We start from the raw sequence: 12,274 nt of genomic DNA on the forward strand, positions 1-12,274 counted from the left end.
TAGGTTAAATTGTTTATTTTTAGACTTAAATTTTCCTTACATTGCTTCCCTAACATTTTCCTCTAATCATATATAAAAATTTTGAGGTCAGGGACCTCACAATTAAGGAAACAGATTCATCTTTCCACAGTTTAAACACTGTATTCTGGAGTTGCAAGTTATTTCTGTATGTTAACACAATACCCCTTCCCATAGATTTCAGTGCTTTCATACATTTACAGAAGTTTTTAGCTGTTGAAGGTCCATAGTCATTTCTTACCTTATGTTTTGTACACTTCTTAGATAAGTGTAAATTTTTTCCTGAATTTTTTAACATGAACAATGTCTTTGCTGGGTATACCATTTTTAAATCACAATCATTTTTCTATTAAATCTCTACTGACTTTACTTCACTATTCACTTGCACTTTTTGTTGCACAAAAATAAAATGATAAACTCCATGCGTTTCTTAGAAAAAATCCAGTATAGAAATTTAACAATAAAGAGAGTGACCAGTTTACTGAGAAACTTTTAGTTAGAGAATTACTTCATGCTTTAGGGAAGATAAAGTCAGCAATATTCACCTCCTTCCAAACCTGGGATTTTAAATTGAAAAACTTTTATAAATATTATATGAAGTAATTTGCTAATGCCCAGGTAAGATAAAACTGTCCAAACCAATACTCCTCCCATTAAGTATATAGACCTAGAGAAACTCTCACAAACATGTTCAAATGTCTTCATTATATTGCTAACAGTAAAAAAGTGCATAATGCAGTCATGCAATAATTCATACACCAGAATACTGTAAAACTGCACAAGTAACTTAAAGGTAAGTATATTCACTAACATGTATAAAAGTTGAAAATAGAGTTCTGAGATTTTAAACAGTTAAAAAATGTTACAAGTATGTTAAACATTTGTAAAATATTTTAAAACACACAAGTTGTACTATTATTTTACCTTGGTTTTATTTGTATCAATGCTAAATATGCATATAATTTAATAGTTCGCATAGTGATGGTTAATTTTGATTGTCACCTGGATTGGCTTCAGAGATCCTGAAGAGATGATAGCAGTGCACACTTCTGGGTGTGCCTGGTGGGTCATGGAGCCATGTCTTCAGGGACTACTGTATCTCTAGCCCCTGGCCGCTTCCTCTCACAGTTTCCCCATTCTCTGCTTTCACCATGTCATGAGTTGAGCAGCTTTTCTCCTGTTTTTGTCATGCGGGCCCAAAGACTGTGGACTGAAACCTTGGAAACCGTGAGCCAAAATAAATCTCTTCTCCTTTAAGTGACTGGCATCAGGCATTTTGCCTCTGCGACAGAAAGCTGAGTAATACATAATTGCTATAAAATGTCATCTACAGTGATTTAGTGTCCCTGAAACAATTACCTCCAAAATTAACCAGCTCAAATCTGTTAGATGATTTCTTAATATGTAACAGTTTATCTCTAGATATCATCCATATACTTCAGCATCTTGATTTAGAGGTTTCTGTACTGTTTATTAATTTAGCATTAATAAAGACAAGCATTGGTTTTTTGTAGTCATTTTCTCCATAACAATTCCTTCACGTCCTCTGATCATATTTATTTATCAAACTTTTATTAATTTTACATTATTTTCATCATTTCCATTTGAATGCTATTGACAGGAAAGTCAATATCTATTTTTAAAATTAATGGCCTCTTCCTTGGTTTTTCTATATTAAAATAACCCAAAAATAGTTTGTCAATTTTATTAAACTCTTCTCCTTGCATTAAGTTGCATATGCTAGTCTGCCAGTTTTGTTTTTCTTACAGAAATTTTTCCAACATCATATAATCTTTCCAATCAGAACTGGCTATTCTCCAGGCCTGGTATAAATCTCAGCTTACGATTATCCTTGACCACATTCTGGTAAATCCGCTCTTTATCTCAGTGATGCGGCTGTATTTTCAGTATCCAATGTGTTAGTTTTTTCTTGGTTTACATCCATAAGGTGGTAGAGTCCATCAGTGTGAAGGGGCAGCTCCAAAAATTAAAATTTACTCAATCTTGATACCTATTGAAAATTCACAGCTCAATGTAAAATTCAAAGTTGGAAAGACTTTTTGTTCTGAAGAAACTGCTTCACTGTGTTTTAATATCTAGTGTTTTTCTTCCACTCACTTTACATTTTATTGATTGTGTGATATGGAGTATGAGTTTTCAATATTCAGATGTAGTTCCTTCAATTTTAGATGTCTTTTTTCAATTACTTTTGGTTTCTTTCATTTTTTTTTTCTTGTTTGTTTCCGTAATTATTCATGTAGAATGTTAGATCTTCTGATAAGTTCTTGGAATTTCTTAATGGTCACTGTTGTTTCCCTGGATTTTGCCTTTTTGATTCATTTTCTTCAAGCATAATCAATAGTTTTATTGAATTTATTTCATGTCTATATTTAAATTGCCAGATGCTGGTTTCTGTGGGTACTATTTTACTTTCATGCCCTACTTTATGTATTCAAACCAAGGAGGGAAAGGAAGGCTGGTCGTTTGAAAGTTAAGGTAACTAAGATAACCCAAATAGTTGATTTTTGCTTTGCCAGTGTTTTTTCTTCTTTATGGAAAAGAAATACCTTTGCACCAATGTAAATGTGATATTTTCTCCACGTGTGCTTGGAGAAACCAAGTCGTAATTCTATGCCCACATGTGTGATGATGTTTAAAACAAGATCTGTTTCCATTTTCCTCAGGCCAGCCACCTGACATTTCAGAAGATAAGGAGTGCTGTTCAGCTTGAATGAACTAAAAAATATCTCTGCAAATGTATTTGAACTCTTCTTTTGAAATGTCAGTTTGGTACCAAGTGATAGGAGTTACTCACTCAAATACTGCAGTGGAAGTGCTAAGCATCTGAAACAATTTCTTAAAGAGACAGAATGAGGTTGAAGAATATAGTATCAATAAATCAAGGAACGAAATGTTTTTTGCTACTCTATTAATTAGTTGTGCACTATTAGGATATTTAAAGTTTAAATATGGAAATAGGTTCCCATGCAATTCATAGACCAAGATAGTCATTTGATTTTCTAAATTTTCCTTAAAAAAAATTTTTTTAAATTCAGTATCCTAGCAGCTGCTTTACTTTTAAGTTTGGTGTGCCTGTTGAGTATTTTTGTGTACTCTAATATATTGGTTTAGAGATTTATTTTACAATTGAATCAATTCCTCTTGTTTTTGTTGCCTAATTTGTGGGTATCACGGATGTAACCATGGACATATGCTATTAAAGTTGGATCACGGAAACTGACTTGCCACTCAGCCTAACAATTGTACTCGAGTATTGACCCCACAGATATGAAGATTTATTTTCACTCAGGAACTTGCAAATGAATGTTTACAGTAACTTTATTTGAATAGCCCAAAGCTGGGAAACTACCTAAATGTCCTCCAGTGAGTCAGTAGAGCTCTAATACTGCACTACTCAGCAGTAGAAAGAAATGAGGTATTAATATCCAACTTGGATGAATCTTAAGGAAATCAATTTGATGTCTAATGCTAATCTCTAAAGTACATACTGCCTCATTCTATTTATGTAACATCTGTGAATCAGCCCTACTACACAATTGGGAATTGAGTAGTGATTTCCAGGGGCTTGGGACAGGAGTAGTAAGTGTGCAGATATAAAGAGGTAACATGAAGAATAATGAAGTGTACAGTTGAGCAACATGATTTTCTTGGTGGTTGTTAAAAGGTTAAAATATGATAAAGTTGTACAGATAAATGTAAATGCACACACACACTCACAAATGACTATAACTTTTGAATTCTCAGTAAGTCCTATCAACTGTGCAAATGTTAATTTCTTGGTTTTGATTTTGTACTGTACATGTATATTATGTTAACATAATATGCATTACGGTGTAGTATTTTTGTGCAGATATGAAGAGGTAACATGAAGAACACATAAGAGGGAGATTTAGGGAGGGGTACATGGGACCTCTTTTTACTTTATAACAGTATATATGAATCCATAATCAGCTCAAAACAAAATATAAAAATTCACTTGAAGTAAAATTATTTTAACAGGCAAAACTTTAACATAAAATGTGATATTTCACGAGTCCACATGGTAGGACCCCACCGCATTAGTAAAGGCACTAATCTGCATTTTTGCTCACCTCCATGGGTAACCCTGAAAAGCTGCTGTGATTGTACAGGAAAAATTCACTTAGATGCCACGAACAGCAGCTCAGCAGTAGCTTTGTAAAAGACAGAAAGGCCATTTCTTTCTTTTCTGCTTGTTTTAGCATTTTAAATCATCAAAAAACAAAGGACTGGGGTGTGGTCACCAAGACCCTTGAAGCTGTACAGATTCAATGCAATCCCAATTAAAATACCACAGCATACCTCATGGATCTAGAGAAAACATTCCTAAAACTCATCTGGAATCAGAAGAGGGTTAGAATAGCAAAAGCAATTCTGGGTAACAAAGGAAAGGCAGGAGGTAGCACAATTCCTGAATTGAAATTATACTACAAATCTACTCTGGTAAAATCAGGATGGTACTGGCAAAAAAACAGACCAGAAGATCAATGGAAAGATTAGAATATGTAGACACAACTACGAACACACTCAGCTACCTTGTCTTTGACAAAGGGGCCAAACATGTTCACTGGAAGAAAGACAGTCTATTTAATAAATGGTACTGGAAAAACTGGCTCTCCACACACTGAAGAGTAAAACTAGACCCATTCCTATCATCATGCACTAAACTAAAGTCAAAATGGATCAAAGATCTAAATATTAAAACAGAAACACTAAATCTACTGAAAGAGAAAATAGGGAGAAACCTTCAAGACATAGAGGTAGGCAGAGGGTTCATGAACAAAAACCACACTGCACGGGAAATTCTTCAAAGAATCAGCAACTGGGAGCTCCTCTTACTGAAAAGTTTTTGAACATCAAAAGAAATCACCAATAGAATAAAAAGAAACCCCATGAAATGGGAAAAAATTTTAGCCAACTGCCCCTCAGACAAGACTACTATCTAGGAAAAAATCAGGCCCCCAAAATTCAAAGATTCAATCCAAAAATAGGCATCTGAGATGAATACAAACTTCTCAGATGAAGATATACTAATGGCGAATAAATATATGAAAAAATGTTCAACATCATTGGTCATTTGAGAAATGCAAATTAAAACAACACTGAGATTCCATCTCACCCGAGAAAAAAATGGCCGTCATTAAGAAGTCAACCAATGATAAATGGTGGAGAGGCTGTGGGGAAAAAGGAACACTTCTTCACTGCTGGTAGGAGTGTAGATTGGTGAAACCACCATGGAAACCAGTGTGGAGATTCCTTGCAAAGCTAGGATTAGAAGTCCCACTTAACCCAGCTATTCCCTTTCTGGATATTTTCCCAGAAGAATTAAAAACATCATCATACCACTGCGATATATGTGCACCCGTGTTTATAGCAGCACAATTTGTTATAGCTAAATCTTGGAAACAATGCAAATGCCCATCCACTGAGGAATGGATAAACAAGATGTGGTATTTTTTTATACAATGGAGTATTATTCAGCTATTAAAAAAGACCAACTTGAGGCTTTTATAGGTAAATGGATGCAACCACAGATCACAGTCATAAGTGAAATAAATCAGACCCACGTGTTTAAACATCGTATTGTCTCCCTAAGAACCTGAAAAAGTAAATGAAATCTGAAAGTCACAATAGATATTGTAAAAGGGAAAGAAACTGCTCAAAGGAAGGAACAACTGGGATGAGGGAAAGGAGAAAAACAAAGAAGAAATACATATATATATCTGGGATAACAGTACTGCTGATGTCCAATTGTTTATTGAAAGGAGCAGTCAATGCTTAATTTTTTTATTGAGCAATTCTACATGCTTATATCTGGTAATCTGAACAACTAATTTAAAGACAACAATATGCAATGTAACAAACATTGGCAAATTCCTACCATCTTGCCTAGTGAAACTCTATCATTTCTAATGGTTTTATTTTTATTTTTTATTCTTTTTAATGGTCTGATCAATCTTGTATTCTTACATCTGGTAATCTGAGCAACTTCACTGAAGATAACAATATGTAATATAACAACCATTGTTAATGCCTATCATTTTGTTCTGAAACTCTGTACCATTTTTATTGTTTTTGCTTTGTTTTGTTTTTGCTTATGTTGTTGGTATTTTGCTATTGTTCTTTTTTATTATCATTCTCTTTAAAATAAAAAAAGGCTTGTTAAAATCAGCCAATTTCACTACAACCTATCACCAACATTTTCATGCTAACCATATATCCTTTTATCACCTTGAAACAATTGGTATATATCTGCACTTTACATAATGGTTTGTAAATTTACTAAGAGGAAACCTGCAAGATGGTATTTTTTTCCAAATGTGACTCCATGTTGAACCCACAGGACTGCAGGAGGCTCTGAATTTTTGAGTGAGGACTATGGAGGCTCTCTGGTCACAGGACCCATGAGTGACTGGACTGGAAGATTTTACTAAAGAAACTGGTTTTGTAATCTTTTCCTGTTTTGTTCAGATGAATTCAGGTGTTTGAAGAAGGGACAGATAAAGAATCGTCTTCAAGGAGGAAGCAATATAGGAAGACATGCCAGGAAAACATTTGATGAAAAAAAGAAAACCAATTCTCTGTGAGGTCTCAGGCCTCATGGCCTAAATCTTTCAAAGTCAAACTTTAATTTCTATTGCTGTTGTGTACAATTTTCCTTTCTTTTCAAATATTTTACAGAAATTAGGCATACATAACCCGTTTGACAGCAAAGGAGGAGAGTTGTCAGTGACGAGGTAAACCAGAATAAAAGGAGAGCAGGATCAGATAGAAGATCAATAGCACTCAGGTGCGTGGGGATTTGTCAGGAAAACACTGGAATGTGAAATAGACAGCAGAATCATGCCTCCCGGAATTTTTTGGATACATACTTGCAAATGTTGCAGAGAATGATTAAATTGAACAGGTAAGTTCCCCTGTATTTAAAATAGGGTCAGAGGCTAAATAACGGAACTTTTATTCTACCACTGTTTAGTAAGGTAACTTATCTTCACCATCTTTCTGCTCTCATCTGTTGCCTCCTTTTTTATTTTCTCTTCCTGCGCTGTGCATGTGTGCGCATGCCTCTCAATGCATATAGAATTTCCTCTAGGACACTTCTACTTCTACTGCTATACATACATGGAATCAATGCTAATTATAAAATTGTAAAATTTCAAAGTAGAAAAACAAAGCTAATACAGTTAGAAACAGGGAGGTCAAGGCAGCCACACTCTTCCCTGCTATGAACACAGCATCACCCTAATGATTATCCATGTTTAAACTTAGGAGATCCCAATGTCCCAGGTGGCAGATCATCAACACCAGCGAGAAGCAGAATAGGAGGCACTGGAGTCAGAGGCGCCAGACCTTTGAAAGACTGGAAGCCTCAGGTACAGAGGGCTCCTCTTCCTCCTCCTTTTCCCTTTACACTTGTGCCTGTTCCTGCTACGACCACGCCTTGACTTTCAAAAAATGTAGCTACTTACTGTGAGGTATGTGCTTCGCAGTTATTTCCTTGTCGTGCACAAGAACCTGGACTATTTCTGGCCCATTTAACTGTAACAAAGCCAAATTTTCCCACTAATACACAGATGTCATTAATAGGCCATAGCTTTCTAAACTTACAGTTTGCTTTTTATTAGGCTATAGTAATTTGATGTTTAGAGCTATATTTTCATGTAGAAAAATATATATATATATATTTTTTGGTTTTTCTCTGGTACCGGGAACCGAACTCACGACCTTGAGCTTGCCAGGCAGGCGCTTTTGCCGCTGAGCTAAATCCCCAGCCCTAGAAAAATATTAGTTCAGGGATTAAGTAATTCCATGATGTTTATTATATGGGTAATATATGATTCCATACCAAACATTACAGTATCTCTTACTCTTGTCCAGTTTAATACTTTAACCCATCTTAAACAGTTTAATATTTTAACCCATCTTAATTTGGTTAAACTTTAAAATATTGTTGGATCAAAAAGCAGTCACCCTTAAAGACATCTGATGACATCATGAAGCCACGTATAAAGGATGCTACAGATTAACATTCCACCAGGCATTCCACACAAGAGTAGCCCTCTCACTTTTACCCAGAAAACTGTCTCATTACACAGTCAACCGTGGTACCAAAACCCTGGTCCCATATGGACCCCTTTTTTCTCATACCACGAAGTATATCTATCAGCTTTTCCTTTAGGGATCATATCTAATTTGGTTATCGGTGGACTGGCTATAAACTTTGCAGCTGTAATATAATACTGAGTCAAAGAAATTGCCTTCTGAATAAGAAAACTACTGCAGCTTCTTTTTCACACAGTAGCACATGTTTTAGGGGTACAGAAATTGGGTTAGAATCAAGGGGAATTTTAACTCTCACAGTTGTATCACTTCACTATTTGGAGTGTTTTGTGCACACCTTGTCCATTCTTCAGCCTCCAGAGTCATTATTATTTCAGAGTCCACAGTTTTATATGATGTCACTTGTCCGAGATGCTGGAGGCAAACAGCCACCGAAGAACTTCTAGCAAGTCAGCATGGCTCATCGTATACTGCAGCGGCCTTGGTCTCCAGCTGTGCTGCAGCGTCTGCAATCCTCCTGCACGGGTACAGGAGTGATTAGAGAATGAACCATGGGCAGCACGCACTGTGGCTTCTGGGCTCCCAATGAGTGTTGATTATGATGTGTTTAATAAATGAAGTTTCTGAATTACTTTATTTTTAAGGAAATAACACACTTAGTCATAATTTATGAAAATGCTATTATGTGTTACATTTTAAATAACCAACTGATAAGCAATCAACTATAAATAAAATTTAATCTCCAATTAAGAGGCAGAAATGTCAGTCACGATAGAAGGGAAAAATGTTTCAAAACCACTTAACAAATATTAAAATTTTTCTATTTTACATTAGTTACATTAAACGGCAGCCCGTAAAATAAAAATGTAGTTTAATCTTGGCTGTGAACTTCAAGGGGTATTGATTGCTTAAATTCATGGTCAACATTACCTTCAGGATCAAAATACATCTCCATGTATCTGTTCTCCTCAGCAAATCGTGGGCCTGAGAAATTAAAATCATGACAGTGTTTTAGAGTTTCATTGGGGTATTTTATAATTTTTTGCCTTACTTTTTTGCTTTGATTTTGTTTTCACCGAATGCCCTCAAAGAATGCAGGTAACTGGTGATTAAAAAAAAACTGTGAAGGCTGCTGCTTGCGTTTCCTACCCTGGCGCATGCGTGGACTCGGTGCCATCTGCATCAGTATTGCCTGACTCAATCTTGTTATTGCCGTTTTGGGCCAGTATCTCCGCTGCGTGCACACAAAAAAGTGTGTGCATGTTCTTGTGTACCTCGGTCTTCTTCTCCAACCAATGCTTATTTATGATTTTTAATTGCTTATTTTCTCCTATTCATTTACCTCACCTATACTACATTGTTTCGCTGTGTTTGGATTTAAGTGAATCTGAAGATTGGGATATTTTTATTTATTCACTGCTCCCATTAATGTAGAATTTGGGAGCCCTCTCTTTTTATTTTTCTCATTAGTGATCAGTTCTATTCTTTATGTTGCTACACTAGAATTTTTTCAGTAGAGGTAATACCACGAGTTAAACTTTCCATGTTTGACCAGCTGAGTGACTGTCCAAGTCACCTAATCTGAGATTCTCAATTTTCCCACCACTGGTGTAAGGCTAGAAAATACAACGATATCCTCTTCGCGGTATCAGCATTATGCAAAATGACTAATGTACAAACATCACACAATATTTTACACATAGCAAACCTTCAGTTAATACCAGTAAGTCTTTCCATCAAGATTGCTTTTATTTTGAAAGTGGAGAAAACATATTTATGCTTGTTAACACATTGACCCTCATTATAGTATTAATCCTTTCACAAGGATAGTATCAAGAGTGCTCTGAGTATCTTTCATGAAAGCTTCATATTAAAGGTAGATACAAGCAGAGATTTAGGAGACACCAACTACTTTGACCTGCTGAGGCCACAGCAGCCCCTGAAAAATACAAACAATAAGACATCCAAACAATACTCAATTCAGTCTAGTTTTCATGCAATACCACGGTCCTGTATAAGTGTCATAAGAGTATCTACGTGCCAGGAAATCAACACATTGCTAAATGTAAGCTCTCTTTTGAAACTAAGGTCCAAACCAAACCATCAACATTGTCTTCTCTGATGAATGCTTTTTACACCCCAAAATAAATCTGTTGTCACTGGAGCTTCATTTTATAGCTGTTCCTTTTTTCAAATATATGTAAAAAATATTCTTAAATAATTATGTCATAGCTGGTACTTATGATGGAGACCAGAAAAGTGTTTAGCATTCTATAGTCTGGATGACTGAAATTATCATTCTTGGGTAGGGGGGGGTCACACAATAAAGATTGTAATGACCACTTTCTCAGGACTTTTTTGTTTTTTTTTGGAATGCTTGGTTTAAATTTTTTGTTCCTTTGGTTAGACATTGCTTCCAACTCTACATTCAGGAAATATTGGAATTAGGTGGATCAACATAAAACACAAGCTGCAAATATCCCCCCAACCCCCCCAAAACAAACAAAAACCAGAAGCCAGGCATTCTTTGTAGGGAAAACGCAGAATAACGTTTAAATATCTGACTCCTCCTGAATACTGAGGTAGCATTTTGAGGAAATTGGTGTGTGTGTTGTAGGTGGGGGTGCTATTTTGGGGGAGGGAGAATTTCTGTAGAATGCAGGGTCAGGAAAACTGAATTTTAAAAAAATTTAGTGGAAATAAAAAAGAAAATTTGTCTAAGCCTTTTGTAGCAGAAAGCTTTAAACTCTAGGCTGAAGAAATTTGATTATTTTGTAATCAATAGTACATAATTTGAGATTGATAAGCAGGACAGTAACATAGAAATGCAAAGAATATGGAAGAACAAGGAACCTGAAGATCATTTTCTCTAAATCCCTGATCTTACTGGCGGGATACTGAGATCTTTGAAAGTCAGTCAACTACCTCAAAGTCTCATTAAACTGTGTCCTATGTAAGTGGGATTCTGTATTCCTGGGCTTAGTTTGTGTTCTGTTTAGAAATTAAGTAACTCAACTCAAAATGGGGGTGAAGAGGGTAGAGACTTATATGTATTAGATGGTCTTCAAATAGAAACATAAACTTTAACTTTTCATCTCACCCTGCTTTCCTCCAAACTGAAAGATTGACTCACTGCTGTTTTTCTAAAGTTGCTTCATGCATTTGCAGCTCATTATAATAGAATAAAGCTGCTGTCAGACTTTTGGTGCGAAAATATTTGGTGGGGAGGGTAAAATCGAAGATGAGTTTCCACCTCTACACAACTGTATCCCTGCTGCTTTGTTCTTTCATCTTTATTGAAATATCTGTACAAAAAACCAAATGTCATCAGCTAGAGATTGTGATAAATCTATTGTCGAGTTAAACAGGAGCATAGTTCTTAAGTCAAAGCTGGTGAACAAGCTCACCTCAGTACTAGGTGCAGAAGTCCAGTCCTGACAGTGGTGATTAGACCCCAAATTAAACGAGATCTTTCTTCTAAAATCACACTTTTTTCAGCCTTAGAAAAACTGTCAGTATACTATAATTGCCCTTCAGATGTATCTCTTTGAAAAGATGAATGAATAAATTGAGGGAAAATATTAAAGGAAGGCATAATAGACGTGAAGCACAGAAAGTGAATCATCTTACACTGTTTCTCTCCTAGTTATTTTCTCTCCGTGTGCTACAGCAGGAACATTAAAGTAATTAAAAATTATTTGAAGTTGTTCAACCATGCTCATTTTTACCGGAATTAACCACATGTGTCTGCACATTATATACTTTCTAAAATGCTAGACCATTCTATTAATGAAATAACTGAAATAAAGCATGACCTCCCCAAATACCTGGCACAGAACAAATCTGAATAACCAAATTCTCTGGCTCCTTGAAATCTCAAACAGACCTGCTGCTTCTATATTTAGGTATCCTACAATGGACTTCCGCAGCAAACGCTGAGTAGCTATCCCACTTCAGCCGCCCGAGCGCCCGAAGCGCCGAAGGGGTCAGCAGCAGGGAGCGACGTGAGTGTTTAAGAAACTGGCACGGAGCATCGGGCCGGGGCGCGCGGCGCGGTGACCACAATGTCGCCGGTGCCACCGGCCGGCGAGGGGCAGCAGGCGACCAGCCAGGCCGGCCCGCTTCTCGGGGCTGCGCGGAGCCGGTCCGGATGCCC

Source organism: Chinchilla lanigera, unplaced genomic scaffold, assembly GCF_000276665.1.
Source record: "Chinchilla lanigera isolate Chin_1 unplaced genomic scaffold, ChiLan1.0 scaffold00046, whole genome shotgun sequence".
In the NCBI taxonomy this organism is placed as follows: domain Eukaryota; kingdom Metazoa; phylum Chordata; class Mammalia; order Rodentia; family Chinchillidae; genus Chinchilla; species Chinchilla lanigera.